The following is a 19,771-nucleotide window of genomic DNA, read 5'->3' on the forward strand; positions in this document are numbered from 1 at the left end:
GCCTTTTGATGTGTCCTCCGATTTTGAAATTTGAATTTCAAGCCTTTTGTACATTAGGATGGAGGACCCTAACCCATTCTCAGAAAACCAAAAACCCTCCAATAATAATAACAATAATAACAATAACAATAACAATTATTATTATTATGGGGTTGACTTGAACTGAAATACATGTTTTTTTTCCAGGCAAGATCACTGAACAACACCTGTCTGACACATCAACACCCCTTTTTTTTTTCCAGTCAAAGATGGCGCCGCGTATGGTCGCCCTGGTGCTTCAGTGCGTTACTTTTGTTTTGTTTTTGTGCATTTCTTCTGTGTCTGGGCACTCCTCTGGATACTCGTACACCAGAGAAGAGCTCCTTAACTACAGGACTACAACGCCTGTGGATTTATTTCCAATATTTGTCGCATCTGCGGCAGATTTACTGCTGACTCTGACCAGGAAAGGGAGACACCGAAAGAGAGGGAAGCGAGCCGGCGCACTCGTGCGTTTGAGGAGACGCGGACTGCGAACTGCTCTTCCTTTCCAATGTACGCTCACTCGGGAATAAGATAGACGAACTGGCCCTGATGAGAAGCATGAACAGAGACTTTGCCTCCTCCTGTGTCTTATGTTTTACGGAGTCGTGGCTCAGTGAGAACATCCCAGACTGCGCGCTCAAGCTGGAGGGCTTCCATCTGCTGCGCGCGGACCGGCAGGCCGCTCTCTCCGGTAAGTCCAAAGGTGGAGGTCTCTGCTTCTACATCAATAGTGGCTGGTGCACAGATGTGACAGTGATTGCTCAGCACTGCTCTTCCTCTCTGGAATATCTTTTTATCCACTGCAAACCGTTTTATTCTCCGCGGGAGTTTGCTTCATTCATCCTGGCCGCTGTTTACATCCCGCCAGACGCAGATGCGCAGGCAGCTCAGTGCGCACTCGCGGAGCAGATTCTCCACACGGAGCGGACATTCCCGGACACTCTCATCATTGCTCTTGGGGACTTTAACAAAGCCAATCTGAGCCATGAGCTTCCGAAATATAAGCAGTATATTAAATGCCCGACCAGAGAGGAGAGGACATTGGACCACTGTTACAGCACGATCAGCGGGGCCTATCGCGCGGTGCCCCGCGCTTCACTCGGACTTTCTGACCACGTCATGATCCACCTAATCCCCGCGTACAGACAGAGGCTGAAGCTCTCCAAACCTGTCGTGAGGACTAAAAAACTGTGGAGCAACGAGGCTGTGGAGGAGCTTCGCACATGTTTGGAGACCACAGACTGGGACACATTGAAGGCTGCTTCTAACAGCTTGGACGAGTTTACGGACACTGTCACCTCCTATATCCACTTCTGTGAGGACAGCATTGTGCCATCACGCACCAGGGTGAGTTATAACAATGACAAACCCTGGTTTACTCCTAAACTCAAAAAGCTGTGGCTGGAAAAGAGAAAGGCGTTCAGAAGCGGAGACAGGGACTGCTACAGAGAGGCCAAGTACAGGTTCACTAAAGAAGTGGACATTGCTAAACATCAGCACTCTGAGAAGATGCAGCAGCAGATCTCAGAGAATGACTCGGCCTCTGTGTGGAAAGGTTTTAGGAATATTACAAACTACAAGCCTAAAACCCCCCACTCCACTGATGACTTGCTCTTAGCCAACACCCTTAACGACTTCTACTGCCGTTTTGACGAGCCATCAGGCAGCCTTCACACCTCCAACGGCCCCAACAATAGAGTCACTTTGGACACTAATTCCCCCACCTCTCCCCCCTCCATAGAGCCATCACCACCTTCAAACTGTTCACCTACAACACCCCCCTCCTCACCCCACACAAAAGAGGATTTCACACCACCTCCTCCCACCACAACTCTTCATATTCATGAAGCAGATGTGAGGAAGCAGCTTAAGAACCTGAATGCTCGGAAAGCTCCCGGCCCAGACGGCGTGTCTCCTGCCACCCTCAGACACTGTGCAAACGAGCTGGCCCCAGTGTTTTCTGGCATTTTCAACTCCTCACTGCAGGCATGTCATGTGCCTGCCTGCTTCAAGTCCTCCACCATAATCCCTGTCCCCAAGAAACCTAGGATCACTGGACTAAATGACTACAGACCCGTGGCTCTGACATCTGTGGTCATGAAGTCTTTTGAGCGCCTAGTTCTCTCCCATCTCAGGACCCTCACGGCCCCCCTCCTGGACCCCCTGCAGTTTGCATATAGAGCCAACAGGTCTGTAGACGACGCCATCAACATGGCCCTACACTTCATCCTGCAGCATCTGGACTTCCCAGGAACCTACGCCAGGATCCTGTTTGTGGACTTCAGCTCTGCCTTCAACACCATCCTTCCAGACCATCTCCGAGACAAGCTTTCCCAGATGAATGTGCCTGACCCCATCTGCCGGTGGATCACTGACTTCCTGACGGACAGGAAGCAGCATGTGAGGCTGGGAAAGAATGTCTCGGACTCCCGGACCATCAGCACCGGCTCCCCTCAGGGCTGTGTTCTTTCTCCTCTGCTCTTCTCCCTGTACACCAACTGCTGCACCTCCACCCACCAGTCTGTCAAGCTAATCAAGTTTGCAGATGACACCACCGTTATTGGACTCATCTCGGACGGGGATGAGTCTGCCTACAGGAGGGAGGTTGAACGTCTGGTGTCCTGGTGCAGCCACAACAACCTGGTGCTGAATGCCCAGAAGACAGTGGAGATTATTGTGGACTTCAGGAAGCACACAGCCCCACTCCCCCCCCATCATCCTGACTGACACCCCCATCACCTCTGTGGACTCATTCCGCTTCCTGGGTACCACCATCACCCAGGACCTGAAGTGGGAGCCCACCATCACCTCCGTCATCAAGAAAGCCCAGCAGAGGATGTACTTCCTGAGGCAGCTGAAGAAATTCAACCTGCCAACACGGACGATGATGCAGTTCTACACTGCAAACATCGAGTCCATCCTCACCTCCTCCATCACCGTGTGGTACGCTGGAGCCACTATCAGGGACAAACAGAGACTGCAGCGTGTTGTGCGCTCTGCTGAGAAGGTGATTGGCTGCAGACTCCCATCTTTGCAGGACCTGTACACCTCCAGGACATTGCGGCGTGCAGCTCGGATCTCAGCTGACCCTTCTCACCCTGGACACAGTCTGTTTGACCTGCTCCCCTCAGGCAGGAGGCTCCGGTCCATTCGCACCAGAACCTCTCGCCATAAGAACAGTTTCTTCCCCTCTGCTGTTGGACACATGAACAATAACCATATGACTGTCCCCGCCACTAACACATGACCCTACGCTGTGTTCACTGCATCATTCCATGATTGGCACTGATCACCACCTGCACTCATGTATATATCTTTCAACGTAGCACTCTTAATTCTTATTCTCATGTATATATCTCATGCATAGCTCATGCACATATCTTTCTACGTAGCACTTTTAATTCTTATCCTTACTTTTATTTTTTCATGTCTATTTAAGTGCTATTTATGACACTATGTTTGCACTGAAGCACCGCAGCAATTTCCTAATGTTGTAAACCTGCTCAACATTTGGCAATAAACCCCTTTCTGATTCTGATTCTGATTCTTTCTTGGTCTCTTTTTAGCATTTATTAACGACGAGTCACCTCTGCTGCTGAGGATAAAAATAATCTAAGTCACCAGCCTCAGAAATCCGAAGTTAACAGCACCTAAGATTAGAGCACAGATAAGTGCCACACAGAGTTCTAGCAGCAGACACATCTCTACATCAACTGTTCAGAGGAGACTGCACGAATCAGGCCGTCATCCAAGTCTGTTATGAATGGAGGACGTTTGGAGAAAATGCATAAGACTCACTACAAGATTCAAACTATTGGCTCATGATCTGAAGCACACAATGCCAATTATTGAAGCAACCGGACACAGTACGCCTTAAAACAAAAAACCTAAAACAAAACAAGAAACTGAGAACAGTTAGGGTAAGTAGAAGAAGTATAATTACAAAGAAGACAACTCAATGCTTGGTAATACAGCAGAATTATGGCAATTGTCTCTGTCCAAATATTTCCAGACAAAATTTTAACTCTGTGCAGCTCACTAACATGAAAGGTTTTGGAAAGCACCTAAATATTTTATAGATCAAATAACAAGTGGTAGAAATTTTGCTTAAACATCAAAAGGTGAAAGAACTATTAATCCTTTACTAGTTTTTTTTTCCCCAACATCACTAGACTCCGTTTGTTAAAACATATTTATCCAGGTTGCACAACACAGAAAAGCCAGAGAACTATAATCCCATAGTCCTGTAACAAGAAATCTTGAGTCTTAGTGAATTCAAATTAGCTTATATGCCTTGCATTGTAAGTCACCTATACACCAGCTGTAACTCAAGATGCACTCAGGGATGTGTGACAATTAGGGCTGCCACAAACGATTATTTTGATAGTCGACTAGTCACCGATTATTTTTGCGATTAGTTGACTAATCAGATCATGCATCCATTAGACGTAAAATGTACAGCTTATTGCACCAGCATGCATCTGCTCTTATATAACTATCATTAGCTTACAGCTTTAAGTGTTTAAGGTATGTGCTAACTAAAAATAAAGACAAGATGATAGTTTATTACATTTTAATGAAATTTGCAGATCGTTTCGGTGAAGTTTAATAAACTCCTTGCTATCTAAAATATAACGGGACACCAGAGTATATTCTAGAGCATCTCACACTTCTAATAATCAGTTGTCTGCTTGACGTTTATTCAGCTGTGTAAAAACTATATGTTCCCGGTGGGTGATGGGCTCCGCCAGGGCTGCCCTTTGTCTCCGGTTCTGTTCATAATTTTTATGGACAGGATTTCTAGGCGCAGCCAAGTGGCGGAGGGCTTTCGCTTTGGTGGCCTCAGAATCTCATCTCTGATTTTTGCAGATGATGTGGTTCTGGTGGCTTCATCGGGTGAGGGCCTCGCACTGGAACGGTTCGCAGCAGAGTGTGAAGCAGCGGGAATGAGGATCAGCACCTCCAAATCTGAGGCCATGGTTCTCAGCCGGAAAAGGGTGGAGTGCCCACTCCGGGTCGGGGATGAGTTCCTGCCCCAAGTGGAGGAGTTCAAGTATCTCGGGGTCTTGTTCGCGAGTGATGGGAGAAGGGAGCTGGAGATCGACAGACGGATTGGGGCTGCAGCTGCAGTAATGCAGACGCTGCACCGGTCCATCGTGGTGAAGAGGGAGCTGAGTGTAAAAGCGAAGCTCTCAATTTACCGGTTGATCTATGTCCCTACCCTCACCTATGGCCACGAGCTGTGGGTAGTGACCGAAAGAACGAGATCGCGGATTCAAGCGGCAGAAATGAGCTTCCTCCGAAGGGTGGCTGGCCTCTCCCTTAGAGATAGGGTGAGAAGTTCGGCCATCCGGGAGGGGCTCAGAGTAGAGCAGCTGCTGCTCCACATCAAAAGGAGCCAGCTGAGGTGGTTCGGGCATCTGACAAGGATGCCCCCTGGGCGCCTCCTGGGTGAGGTGTTCCAGGCATGTCCCACCGGGAGGAGGCCCCGGGGCAGACCCAGGACACGCTGGAGAGATTATATCTCTCGGCTGGCCTGGGAACGCTTTGGTATTCCCCCGGATAAGGTGGAGGAGGCGGCTGGGGAGAGGGAGGTCTGGGCCTCTTTGCTTAGGCTGCTGCCCCCGCGACCCGGCCTCGGATAAAGCGGATGAAGATGGATGGATGTAAAAACTATAACTTTAATCTCAGCCAAACCGATTTACTCAGGAACAAATAAAATACTAAAAAAAAAAAAAAAAAAAAAAAAAAAAAAGTGTTTTGGAGTTTGTACGTGCTTTGTCTCTAGGGGCCACCACATATTTATATATAAACATATATAAATAAAACCACTTTTTTTACATTAGTAATTCCTTTTGTGCATAATTTTATATTATTGTTAATAATAAATTAATTAAATCAACAAAACAACCTAAAGAGCCAAGCCAAAAGAGCCGGTTCTCTAAAAAGAGCCGGAAATCCCATCACTATAATCTGGGTCCAAAACTCCGTCTGCTTCAGGTCCCAAAGTCAAACGAACACAGAGTTAAAAACTGTCTAAATTCTTTAATCTTCAATAAAATCATCAGCGTTGCTGCTTTACCAGGTGTAACAATTAAGTTTAACATCCAAGCATCCATGAAAACAGAAGTTATTAAATTTAACGGAGTTAGAAGTTAGCAGGAAGTTAGCTCACTAGTTTCCACCTAAACATGACATACCATGTTCTGACTGAGAGATTTTTGAAACTAATTAAAACGTACAGCTCTGCTACCACTTCCGATATAAATGAAGACAGAAAAACTAAACAGCAGTGACGTTTGCAGGGTTACTGAAGTTGGACTACCTGGTATATAATGTTGTGCTACGTGATTGCTAGCGACACAGCTATGTTAGCATAACATTAGCACAGTGAAGCTAGAGGATGAACACCAACTTTTTTTTCCACTCGATAAAAGTTAACGTGAGGGATTTTGGTGGTTAGGGACAAATGCAATCGCATAGCAGGATGCTATACACGGGGCAAACTTCAGTCAGGAGAACAACTGAGATCATTCATCCACAATACAAGATTAGTTATTAATATACTGCAACAACATGGGAATAGAACTGCTGCGAGAGAATTCAAGATTAATGTGTCAATGTTACGGAAGTGGAGGAAGCGCAGTTTTTGGCTTTCCCCATATTTCAAAAGTGCTTCATCTCTTTGCTATGACTGTTGGCATAATTTGCAGATGATAATGGTTGGAGCCACTGCGATGCTTTCGACCAAAACAGGCGCAGCTTGATGACATCATCAACATGCACTATCGCGATAGAGATTATGACTATACCGCTCTATTGTTGGCCAACTTTATATCGTTTCTATTGTATATCGTTTATATCGCCCACCCCTACCTTAAAGTATGAAATATTCATATACAAAAACACATAAATGTGTCTACAGTCTCAGTGCTGGATAGTGCCCCACAGGCCTCAGTGTGAGCTTGAAGACATTTATAATGTTTAAGTAGTTTAATGTGTAGGTGCTGACGATAAACACATTTAGAATGAAAGCCGGGGAACTTTGGTAGCACAGAAACAAGTGGCTATTCTTTGTGACCATATGGATCGCTCCCTCATATTACCATCACTTCACCCAAAAGCACCAAGTTAATACTCAAAAAAGCTGCAGCAATACACACAAATATAAACAGTACTTGGTGACAACTTTGCTTTTAGCCTCTAACCCTCTGGAGTCCAGGGTATAATTGGCTGTTTTTGACTACTTTTGATTTGGCCTCTATATTTCACCTGTTCATCTTGCCAATCTGTTATTTTCTCATTTTGACAAACTGTATCAGCACAATTTATCTAAATTCAGACAAAATTTAAAATACGAGTAGAAAGTGATATTTTAGACTGTAAAAACCACAGCCATGTTTAACGAATCATTTTCATAACTTGTAATGCAAATAGAAATTGTACATTTAAAAAAAAATATGCACAAGCTTTGCAAACAACAAAGTTATATGGTACTATTTACCTAAAAATGCAGCCAAGGCTCAGACGTTTTTTTATATAACCATTTAAAACTATTTAGAGAACAATCAAGTGTTCTGCATCAAATAAGAAGGCACACAAATTATTTATGCAACTCCAAAAAATAGTTTGTGTCCACTATAAAACAGATGAGAACAGCACAGGGATAAACCTGCAGGTCTGACAGCAGGTGTGTCACTCAGCATTTACACTGCAATCTGCCTTTGGTGGCTTTTTTGCAGCAATTGTGACATTCACTAGTAGAACTGACACACAAAACAAAACAACGCCTACACTACACACTAACTACACAAGACAACACACTAACTTGAGACTCCAAACACAATAAACGTCACAAATCTCTCATGTATCAAAACTCTCTCTTTCACTCACTCGCTCGCTCTCTCTCTCGCCGGTCACTCCTAAAACTTCCCCCTCTTCCCAAATAACCAAATGCCACATGTTGCAATATCATTTTTTGATTGGTCGACATGGTACATTTTTCCACCAATATGGAAGGAGTGTTTTTTTCTTTTTTCACTCACAAGCAAAGCGTGTTTTCTAGCACTCTCCTTAGAAAACTGAGTTTTAACCGTTTCTTCCCGGAGTAAACGCCACTGTTTTATTCAGAAAAAAAAAAAAACACATCGGTTTTACGTGGCCTATCAACATAATTTAAAAACTGGTATATAGTTTGAAGTCCGCACATTCAACCCAAGTTGAAATGGAGACTCTGGGTCTGTCAACCCCAAAGGGTTAATCAGAAAGCCTTATGTATCGTAGTTATGTATCGGGCTAATGTTTAAAGCTTTCACTTGAGTAAATTAACTCACATTACTGCTAAGTAATGTTAGCTAAGTTCACAGCATATTTCATAATAGCGCTGCCATACTGCATCACTCAGTGCATTTCAATCATTTCCCCAGTGAGTTTGATAGCTAGCAAAATAATAATCATAATTTTAAAAAAATAGCATGTGTAACGTACACGTACTGGAAAATTATTTACTAGGACTCACCTATCATGCGACTAGAGAGCACAAACTCCGCCATTGTCGTTTTCCATCAAACACTCATTAAAACAGCGACCTACAGGTATGTTAGCGCACTCATCACCAACTGGCCGAGGGAGGGGCGGGGTCACACATTGAAACTGACGTAAGGCAGCCCAGGCGGAGATATGTTGCTTTTACATTTTGCGACTCATTTTAGTTCTCTATCTGACAAGAAAACTATTCAGATAGTTATTTGTGGTGAATGAAATACAGTTACACTTTCAAGCACTTTTAATCACCACATCTGAAATTCAAGCACTTTCCAAACCTTGAAAAGACAACATTAAAATTCAAGCATTTTCAAGGATTTCAAGCACCCGTACGAACCCTGTAATTATGCTTGTGAGGTCATTATATATGCAACCTAAAGTCCTGCAACGTCATTTTTATGCGACATGAACAGTACAGCAATAAAGGACATCGAGGCAATTCTGCTGCTAGTTGTATGGCTTTTTGTCAGACAGTGACCACAGTTTTTGTTTTGTTGTGTAGTCAGTCCCCTCATTGCCAGGTTTGCAAAATAATGCTTTTGATTTTTGTAACGCAGTCACGCTCATGGCTCACATGCTGCCACCATGTACCAAATCGGCAGTCTACTGACTTTTGGATTACCTCAGATCATTTGGAATCCCAGCAGAGTAGGTATTACAAAAGTACCATGTACCAAATAGTACATCCTAAAGGAAAACACTAAAAACCAAGTTGAGTCATGTGAAGCTGACCCGAGTCAGTGGAAAAGGGCTCGTTCAAGTGCCGTGTGTGCTGAAGTGACCACACAGCTAGCGTTGTGTGGAACTCCTTCAAAAAACAAAAGCTAAGTCCAATCCAAACTTCATTCTGTAAAGCTAGCATGATACCAACCTAACACAATTGTCAAACAATTCCCATTAAAAACTGAACTGTATTTTTCCTTGAAATCTCGCCTCTATTTATGAAAAAAAAAAAAAAAAAAAAAAAAGGAAGCTCCCAACACCAAGTAGTGACGACAGTATTTTAACCCAAACAACAACATCCTAATTCAGAGTAGTTTTAATCCTAACACTCACCAAGATGTTTTTAAATACCTAACCCGGACGAAGAGGCCCACTCTTTGCTGTGGTCAGGTTTTAATATTTTTCTAAAGAAAATATATTTATATTCACTGCTCAAATTTTTCCACTTTCAACATTCCCTGCAAACATTTTAGCTAGTTTTGGCAACCAGCCTTCAAGAATTTGCTACTATCAGAGCCTTTCTGTCGAGGCAGACATTTGTATTCTTTTACTGAAGAAATAAAATAAAATAAAAATCTAAAAGTGGTGACATAAAATCACCAGAAGAACAAATGAGGAATCAACAGTACTGAGAAGACCAATCATAATAGTTGCGGGTTGGGGCAATGTAATGTGTAGATGCATGTCAGGTTACAACGTAGGATTTCTGAGAGCTTTGTGGTTATGATGTACTTAAAGCGTAGACTTAATGAGCACAAAAAAACCCAACAACAAAGAAGTTAAACTGAACATTTGGGTACGAACTTGTGTCATTGCTCTGCAACTTGATTCCACCTAGCAGGAGTCCTACTTCACCTCCCACCAGCTGCTCGAAACAAATATCTTAAGGTTTTTACAAACAGTAGATGTAACATGAAGCTTAAGTTACTTTCTGTTTGGCATGAACACACTTTTGTAAGCCTAAAAAGGAAAATGAGTACAAGAAACTATAAATGAATGCTAGCAATATGAAACTGACAACGCTCCAAACTTATCCGGTTGTTCAGTCTGACGTCACTAGCCGTGTCTGGACCTAAACTCCGCTGCAGGTCCATATATCAAACGATCACTATGGCATTACTGAGAGTTGAAAAACTGTCTAAAGTCTTTCATCTTTAATAAAATGATCAGCGTTCTGCTCTACCAGGTGTAACAATTGAGTTTAACATCCAGGCATCCATGAAAACGGAATTCATGACATTTAACGGAGTTAGAAGTTAGCAGGGAGTTAGCTTGCTAGCTTCTATCTAAATACAATATAGCATGTCCTGACTGCGGGGTTTTGGAAACAAATTAAAACGTACAGCTCTGTTATCACTTCCAGCATAAATGAAGACAGAAAACTAAACAGCAGTGCCGTTTGTAGGGTTACTGAAGTTGGGCTAGCTGGTATATAACGATGTGCTACGTGACCGCTAGCGACACAGCTATGTTAGCATAATATAAACAAGCTAACTTTTTTTCCACTCGATAAAAGTTAACGTGAGTGTTCTCGGTGGTCAGGAACAAATGTAATCGCATGGCAGGATGCTATAAAAGGACCAAACTTCAGCCAGGAGAACAACTGAGATAATCCATCCACAATACGAGGTTAGTCATTCATATACTACTGCATGGGATGGGCTGTAGTTACATCCTAAGGTTTTAAAAACTGAGCTTAAATAAATGATTAGCGGTAATAAAAGCCGAGGGAGGTCAACAGTGATCACTGACTGTTTTAGGAGCTTTTTGAGATTAAATAGAAGAAAATACATAACATTAAACATGTTAACAACACAAAAGCCATATTAAACGCAGACTACTTTAGACCCGGAAGTAGGATTCGTCACTTCATCACTTAACAATCGGATTGCTGGGTGATGGGCGTGACTTGCCCCAAACAAAAAGTTCAGCTAGCCTTACCTTATTTTCAACAGTACACTAATGGACTTAAAGTCATGTTTAATTAATTAGAATGAATAAAGAAGCTCAAAAATGTTGTTCCTATTAAGTAAAAAGTGACAGAACACATTTAAAAACAGGCTAGCCAGTTAATGATTAAACGGAAATATCGACGGGTAAATAAGCTCTCGAGCCCCTCCCCCCTTCTTCGCGTTGCTCTCGTGCGCCCCCTTGCCGAATGCGCCAACGTGAGTCAGTCCAATTTATACAAAAACATTGCTTTTACAGCGCGCTTAAACTTGGATCAAACGAAGCCAACGCATGTAAGCTTATATTACAACTTTCAGCAGTCTCATAGGAGACGTCGCCATTTTTCGCACGGATATGTGAAGTGGCAGCAGAAAGCTTCGCTCGCCAAACATTCTCCCAACGATCTTTCTTCTCTTTGAGCAGCTACGAGTTGTTGAGGCTCCCTGAGCTCCCTCCTGCCGGCTGGGCCTCCACTCGTCAGACAGTAGCCGACGCATTTGCACGGTCAGAAATGTAAAGATTACCCATTGAATTTAAAGAGCTCGTGGAAAAAAGCGGAATTACCTTTTAACGGTGCTCCCTCGGCATCCTCCGGTGGTCGCTGTGCCTGCCGACGCTCCACGGTAAAATGGCTGCAACAACAGCGGTGTGGATGACAGACCAGGGAAGAGAGGCGGAGGCTGCTGGGGAGAGAAGGGCGGGCTCTGTTAACCCCGCCGAGGGGTGGGGGTGGGGAACGGGCATAAACGGCTGGGAAATAATCCCGGGTTTAACTGAACAAAACTCAGAAAAAAAGTGTATTTCACAGTGCAACAATTAACTGGAACGCACACTACCCCCCCTCCAAAATCCAAAATATTGATTGTGCTCTGATGTCACGGGTAGGCGGGGCTTATTGCCATTTTTGTCTTTGTAGCTAACAAATCTCTGGGCAAGCATGGCGTTTAACAGTAAAGCTGCTACTGTATTTTACTTTATTTTAACAAAAAATAAATAAAAAGAATATATCTATATATCTGTATCTCTCTCTCTCGTTAGATATATATATATACACATACACATACATACACACAGACAGACAAAATGGTGGCAAACCAACCGGACATGGTGCTGGTAGACAAACAGAAGAAGACGGTGGTAGTGATAGATGTAGCAGTTCCGAATGACAGCAACATCAGGAAAAAGGAACACGAGAAGCCCGAAAAACACCAAGGGCTTAGAGAAGAGCTCGAGAAAATGTGGAGGGTGAAGGTAATAGTGGTCCCCGTGGTAATCGGAGCACTAGGTGTGGTGACTCCCAAACTAGGCAAGTGGCTCCAGCAGATCCCAGGAACAACGTCGGAGATCTCTGTCCAGAAGAGCGCAGTCCTAGGAACAGCTAAGATACTGCGCAGGACCCTCAAGCTCCCAGGCCTATCGTAGAGGACCACTCGCAGGGGCAAGCGGGGAATTTTTATATATATATATATATATATATATATATATATATATATATATATATATGCAAGTTGAGCAAATTTATCAATGTAGTGGCAACCATAAACACTATAAAACATATAAAACATGGACATAGCTTCCAGAACCTCCTTAACTTACACTCTATCTGAAGGCCACCAGATGGCGAGATCTGTGTTTGCAAAAAGATTTACAGTCATATTTAGATTTTCCAGACACAGCTAACATTACATGCAACCATGCAATGTTAGCTTGTCTGCCATGTTGAACGTGTTACAATAATGGTGATGACATAGGGATTAGTGAATAACACCACACTCACACACCCCTGGAAACTGGTCTGCGAGCAGCTGGAAACGGCTACCATGAGTGAAAAATGGGTATTCACAGACTGGTTGAGAGTGGTCTGGAGTTTGATGGTCAGTATCGCCCAGTAACTGTCTATCCCTTTGAGAAAAATGTATATTCGCCAAACAATTGGCAAAAATTCGTTGAACAGTCATAGTTTCAATGGAAGTGATGGACTTGCCTGCAAATACTTGCTAACTACTAGCTAAGCTAGTAAAATTTGCCAAGCAAGGAGGGTCATGAAGCCCTAAAATCTGGCAGCTTAACTGCCACAGCAAAAATTAAAACATACAGCTCTGCAATCACTTCCGACCTAAATTAAGACAGAAAACTAAACAGCAGTGGCGTTTGTAGGGTTACTGAAGTTGGGCTAGCTGGTATATAATGATGTGCTCTGTGTTGGCTAGCCACACAGCTATGGTTAACATAATATAAACACAGTGAAGCAGGAAGCAGGTTTCATCAGGTCATCCCTTAAAGATTGGATATCCCACCTGCTTTGAATGTTTTAATGCAGTACAGTTGTTATTATTATCACTTGTCACCAGTGTTGGGTGTTACTGTATTTAAATTACTTTTCCACTGAAAAAGTAGAGTAACTAATTACTGTTCATTTTTAGGTATTTTAAATACAGTTACTTACAATGTACTTGCGTTACATTGTAAAATAACTAAACTCGCTGAAAATCATTATTTAATTTCAATAATTTATCTTCTAAAGGTAAAAATAAACTCTGCCGCTTTAACATCGCTGTAGTGCAGCTGTACGTCATTTCACGCCAGTTTCCCGCATAGTCGTATTCTACAGCGGACAGTCGGACTCGGCTGAAGCGAGGGCCTGTTTTATGAAATGGAAATATTCCCGTCACTTAACTTTTCTAAAACAAGCAGACAAGAACATTACGGTAATATGTAAGCTATGTCCTGGGGAGAAAAAATTATCGGCCGCTGTCAATAGCACGAGTAATCTGCTGAAGCACCTGACACGGCAGCACAGACAAAGCCTTCTGAGTGAGCCATCTTCATCATCCATGGATAACACCGCGGCAACTCCTGCTGAGCAGACGAAACTTGATTTCACTTCAGCAACACAGAAAGTGTCTGATGGTGAGCTTAAGAAAATGATTGCAGGCTACGTTGTGGAAGAGATGCTACCGCTGCGTAATGTAGAGTCTCCGTCTTTTAGGTGCATATTAAACAAAATACCTGTGTGTGGCAAAAAGGCAGCACTGCATGATCGAAAAACGTTTTCTACTTACTTAGATAAGTGTTATGCTGACATGGAAATGGAGCTTAAAGAGACATTCGAGAGTTTGGAATATATTTCCACGACTGCTGACATTTGGACCAGCCATAACAAAAGTTTTCTCAGAATGACGACACACTGGATTGATCCTTCTACTGTTGTAGAAGGACATGCAGCGCTAGCATGTAAAAGAGTTCGAGGGAGACACACATATGATGTCATCGGCAATGAAATCGAGCAAGTACATTTGGCTTATGGACTGAGCTCTAAAGTGACAGCCACTGTGACAGACAACGGGTCCAATTTTATCAAAGCTTTTAGAATGTTCCAAAAATCAGACTCTGATGAGGAATCGGAAGAAGATGGAGAGGTGACATTTACTGATGTTGAGCAGACCCTCTCCACAGAATCTGAAGGACAGTTTTCTCTCCCTCCACACTTAAGGTGTGCATCACACACACTGAACTTAATTTTTCATGATGTTGAGAAATGGCTTCAAGCAAATGAGGCAAAATTCATCTACAGAAGTGCAACTTCAAAGTGTTCTGCAATGTGGACAAAAGCAAACCGTTCTTCTGTTGCTTCAGAGTTGGTAGATAATTTTTTCAAGAAAAAACTCATAGTACCTGTTTCAACACAATGGAATTCATTTCACGACGCTCTGTCCAGGATCACTGACATTCCCCTTGCTGAATTAAATACTGTCTGCACTCAGTTTGGAATCAAATGCTTCACTGGTCGGGAGTATCTGTTCCTAAAGGAGTACTGTATCGTGTTGAAGCCACTCACTGTTGCACTATTGCAAGGAGAAGAGAACTGCAATAGTAATAGTAACACCAACTGGGTGTGGGTCCCAATCAGCCAGGGTTTCGGGTGAGCTCATTGTGAAACCTGGCCCCACCTTATCATGCGAATTCCTGAAGTCAGATGGCCCAGGATGTGAGTGGGTGTTAAGGCGTCTGGGGAGGGAACTCAAAACTGGATTATAGATGGCAGACAGTTGGTGTCGTAAACCACCGCCTCTGTTCAAAGATGGTCGCTCACAGTGGACATAGATGGCTTCTTTCACTCCTCTTTCAAATCATCTGTCCTCTCTGTCCAACATGTGAACATTGGCATTCTCAAAAGAGTGTCCTTTATCCTTAAGATGCAGATGGACAGCTGAGTCTTGTCCTGTGGAGGTGGCTCTTCTATGTTGTGCCATGCGCTTGTGAAGTGGCTGTTTGGTCTCTCCAATGTAGAGGTCTGGGCATTCCTCACTGCACTGTACAGCATACACCACATTGTTAAGCCTGTGTTTTGGAGTTTTGTCTTTTGGGTGAACCAGTTTTTGTCTGAGCGTATTGCTGGGTCTGAAATGCACCGGGATGTCATGCTTGGAGAAAACTCTCCTGTGTTTTTCTGATACACTGGCTACATAGGGGATGACAATGTTGTTGCGTCTGTCCTTCTTATCCTCCCTCGCTGGTGTCTGATCTTCTTTTCTGTGCCTCTTTGCTGACTTTAAGAACGCCCATTTAGGATAGACGCACGTTTTGAGTGCTTCCTTTACATGTGTGTGTTCTTTCTTTTTTCCTTCAGGCTTAGAGGGAACATGTTTTGCCCGGTGGTGTAGGGTCCTAATTTCCAAAGGTGCCGACAACGATGAGATGATGGTGGACAGATGGGACATTAGGTTCCTGTCACATGGATTTATTTTGTCATTCTTTCTCTGAAACAGAACTGCAGGTTCCCCTGAACCAGAAGCATCGATGTCAACAATAAATGGAAAACACAGGTCAAGGGTTAAGCCAGGATTGGTGCAGAGTGTTTGAGAGTGTTAAATGAGTACTGTCAACCTGCATGGGCTTTGGATCTGACACCGCCATGTGTTCTCTGCCTGCTTGCTACTCAGCAAAAAAACGCTCTAAGGAATGTGGAAATTCCATAGGATTAGAGTTCACGGACCCAGCTGGTCCGGCGGTGTTGATGCTCACGCACATGGTCTTCCAACGTAACGAACATAGAAACAAGTTTATAAAGAGAATGGGTAAATCTTTTGCAGCGAACTCACTTGCCATGTCGTCATTGAAGCCATGGAGAAAAGCACCACAAAGCACCGTTTCCTCCCTGCCTGTCTTCTCAGGGAGGAGTATCCACAGAGTAATCTGCAGCACTTTGTTTTCCTTGTTGGATGATGAATATGCAATATCTGCGGAATCTGAGCTAGTCCTTTTTACAAAAACACATCTGAACTTATTCATAAACTCAGCATAGGATAATTCAACATTGGAATTAATTAGTGCTTGAGCGCACTGCAGTGTCCTGCCTTTCAGATTCAGTATGTAAGTAATTTTAGCCATTTTCTGAAGCATAGGTCCTACAAAGCTTCTTTGTAAACCTGGGAAAGAAAACCTTGTGCTTCATCCCTCTCACCAGAGAAGGCTTTGGTTGAAGGCAGATCCTGTGGAAAAGGGCTGGGGTTGACCAAAGCAACACTGAAACATTCCACTAAGTTTATTTACCGTCTGAAGTAGAAAGTAGATAACTCTTTATTGTCATTGCACAGTCATACATAGTACAGTAGTACAATGAAATTGGAAAACTGTCCTACGTCGGCACTACATATAACACAACACGACACGATATGACACATCACAACGCAACAAACAACACAACACAGTATATTAACTTAGTATAAAAAAGAAGAATAAGTGTATTTGTATTGCACACTGTTATTATTGCACATTAATTATTATTGCACCTTGTTATAAATATAAATATTATTATTGTTATTATTTTAAACATTGTTACCTCCCCCCTAAAAAAGTCCAGGGAGGTAGCCAGTCAGGGCAGCTATTTACATTGATCAGGGCTATTGCCCTGTTGTAAAAGCTGTCCTTGAGTCTATTTGTTCGGGACCTCAGCAGCCTGAACCTCCTGCCAGACGGCAGCAGCTTAAATACCCAGCGTCCTGGATGTGTGCAGTCCCGTAGGATGCTGCGTGCCCTCTTGAGACAGCGAGTGATGTACAGGTCCTTCAGGGAGGGAAGAGGATGTCCAATGATTTTTTGGGCCATATTGATGACCCTCTGGAGTGCCTTTCTGTGTGCTGTGGTGCAGCTGGAGAACCACACACCGATGCAATATGTCAGCACACTTTCAATGGAGCAGCGGTAGAAGACGGTCAGCAGCTCCTTCTTCAGGTTCATTTTTCTGAGGATTCTCAGAAAGTGGAGACGCTGTTGGGCCTTCTTTAAGACCGCAGAGGTGTTAGAGCTCCATTGGAGGTCTGTGTCTATGTGCACACCCAGAAACTTGAAACTGGAGACCCTTTCCACGCACTCCCCATTGATGCTGACAGGCTGCAGCTCGGACTTCCTCCTTCTGAAGTCAACTACCAGTTCTTTTGTCTTGGTGGTATTGAGGTCCAGGTTGTTATCTACACACCAATCTGACAGCCTCTGAACTTCAGCTCTGTATGCCGTCTCATCTCCCCCTGAGATGAGCCCCACCACGGTGGTATCATCTGCAAACTTGATGACTGTGTTATCTGGGTGGGAACTAACACAGTCATCTGTGTACAGAGTGTACAGTAGGGGACTCAGTACACAGCTTTGTGGAGAGCCGGTGTTGAGGCTGAGGGCTGAGGAAAGATGAGGCCCCACTCTAACTCTCTGTACACGGTCTGAGAGGAAGTCTCTGATCCAGCGGCAGGTGGTAGAAGGAAGTCCAATTTCCAGCAGTTTAATGATTAGTCTGTCCGGGAGTATCATATTGAAAGCAGAGCTAAAGTCAACAAAGAGCAGCCTGGCGTAACGGCCCTGCACTTCCAGGTGAGAGATGGTGGTGTGGAGCGTTGTAGCAATGGCATCTTCAGTTGATCTGTTAGCTCTGTATGCGAACTGGAGCGGGTCGAGTGTGGGTGGCAAGCAGGACATGATGTGACGTCGGACCAGTTTCTCGAAGCACTTCATTATAACAGGTGTTAGAGCAACTGGTCGGTAGTCGTTGAGGCTGCTAATGTTAGTACGTTTTGGCAGTGGGACAATTGTGGCTGACTTTAGGCACGACGGGATGCAGGACTGGGACAGTGAAGTGTTGAAGATCTTAGTGAAGACCCCAGCCAGCTGGTCTGCACACTCTTTTAGGATCTTTGCGGTTACCCCATCTGGTCCGGCGGCCTTCCTGGGGTTCACTGCCCTCAGTGTGCGCCTCACCTCATATTCCTGCACTATGAGGCTTGGGCTGCTGCTGCTGTCCGATGTTTTTGCTGCTGCTGCCTCTGGTCCCTTCACCTTAAAGCGTGCGAAGAAGTGGTTCAGCTCCTCCGCAAGCTCCGCATTACCCAACAAGATGGCGCGGCCACGTCCAGACGCTTTCCTGACCGCTCCGCTCCGACTATCTACTTTTCTTGTTTTTTACCTATTTTTTGCTCTGGTTTACATCCCAAAATCCTCTAGTCTTATAGTTTACGACAGCGGATCACTTGTAAACATCGGTGCCAAGGTTGCACATCTAATCTTGGACACTTTTAAACCCGACCCTTCCTGGCCGCCAGAGATTCTACGCGGCGCGGAGAACAACAAAGGACGGGCCGCTCATCCGAGGCGCAGAACAAAGAAGCGCCGGGGGAAACGCGCTGGTATTAGGAACAGACTGAGACAGCAGGCGCATCGCGCACCACTGCCCAGTATCCTACTGGCCAATGTACAATCCATGGAGAACAAGCTCGATGACCTAAGAGCAAGGGTCACCTTCCAACGTGACATGAGGGACTGCAACATTCTGTGCTTCACGGAGACATGGCTGACCCCCACCGTGCCGGACCAGGCCGTAACTCCATCAGATTCATTCTTTGTGCTCCGCGCGGACAGAACGGCAGAGTTGAACAAAACCAAAGGTGGAGGAGTGTGTTTCATAGTAAACAGAAAGTGGTGTGATGCCAGGAGCATTTCTACTCTCTCCAGCGGCTGCTCGCTACATCTGGAGTTCCTGAGCATTAAGTGCCGCCCTTTCTATCTGCCCCGTGAGTTCACCTCGGTCATCGCCACGGCGTCTACATCCCACCCCAAGCGGACACAGGTATGGCTTTGTCCGAATTACATGATGTGCTGAGCTCGCTTCAAAACAAGGACCCGGGCGCAGCCCTCATTGTAGCAGGAGACTTTAACAAAGCGAACCTCAGACAAGTCATGCCAAACTTTTACCAGCATGTCTTGTGTCCAACGAGAGGGGATCGAATTTTGGATCACTGCTACACGCCATACAAGCAGGGCTACAAAGCTGTCTCACACCCGGCTTTTGGGAAGTCTGACCACAACGCCATCTTCCTCATTCCCCAGTATAAACAAAGCATACGGAGGGAAGACGTGACCGCGAGGAAGGTAAAACGGTGGACTGCCCAATCAGAAGCTACGCTACAGGACGCACTCAACGACGTCGACTGGGACATGTTCAGAGCATGCGCAGTCGACATCAACGAGTTTACGGAAGTAGCAG

The 19,771-nt window shown here is 44.4% G+C and overlaps 1 protein-coding gene across 1 annotated transcript in view; it reads right to left on the reverse strand.

Annotated features, from left to right (window-relative positions):
* ccdc71 (coiled-coil domain containing 71) overlaps positions 1 to 12,194 on the reverse strand; it is a 28,644-nt gene extending 16,450 nt beyond the window's left edge. Inside the window, exon 1 of the mRNA XM_082534998.1 lies at positions 11,806 to 12,194. The gene's annotated coding sequence lies outside the window, so the exon portion shown is untranslated. The remainder of the gene's footprint in view (positions 1 to 11,805) is intronic.
* Between the last annotated feature and the right edge of the window lie 7,577 nt (positions 12,195 to 19,771).

Source organism: Aulonocara stuartgranti (assembly GCF_965226115.1).
Source record: "Aulonocara stuartgranti genome assembly, chromosome: 5".
Lineage (NCBI taxonomy): Eukaryota > Metazoa > Chordata > Actinopteri > Cichliformes > Cichlidae > Aulonocara > Aulonocara stuartgranti.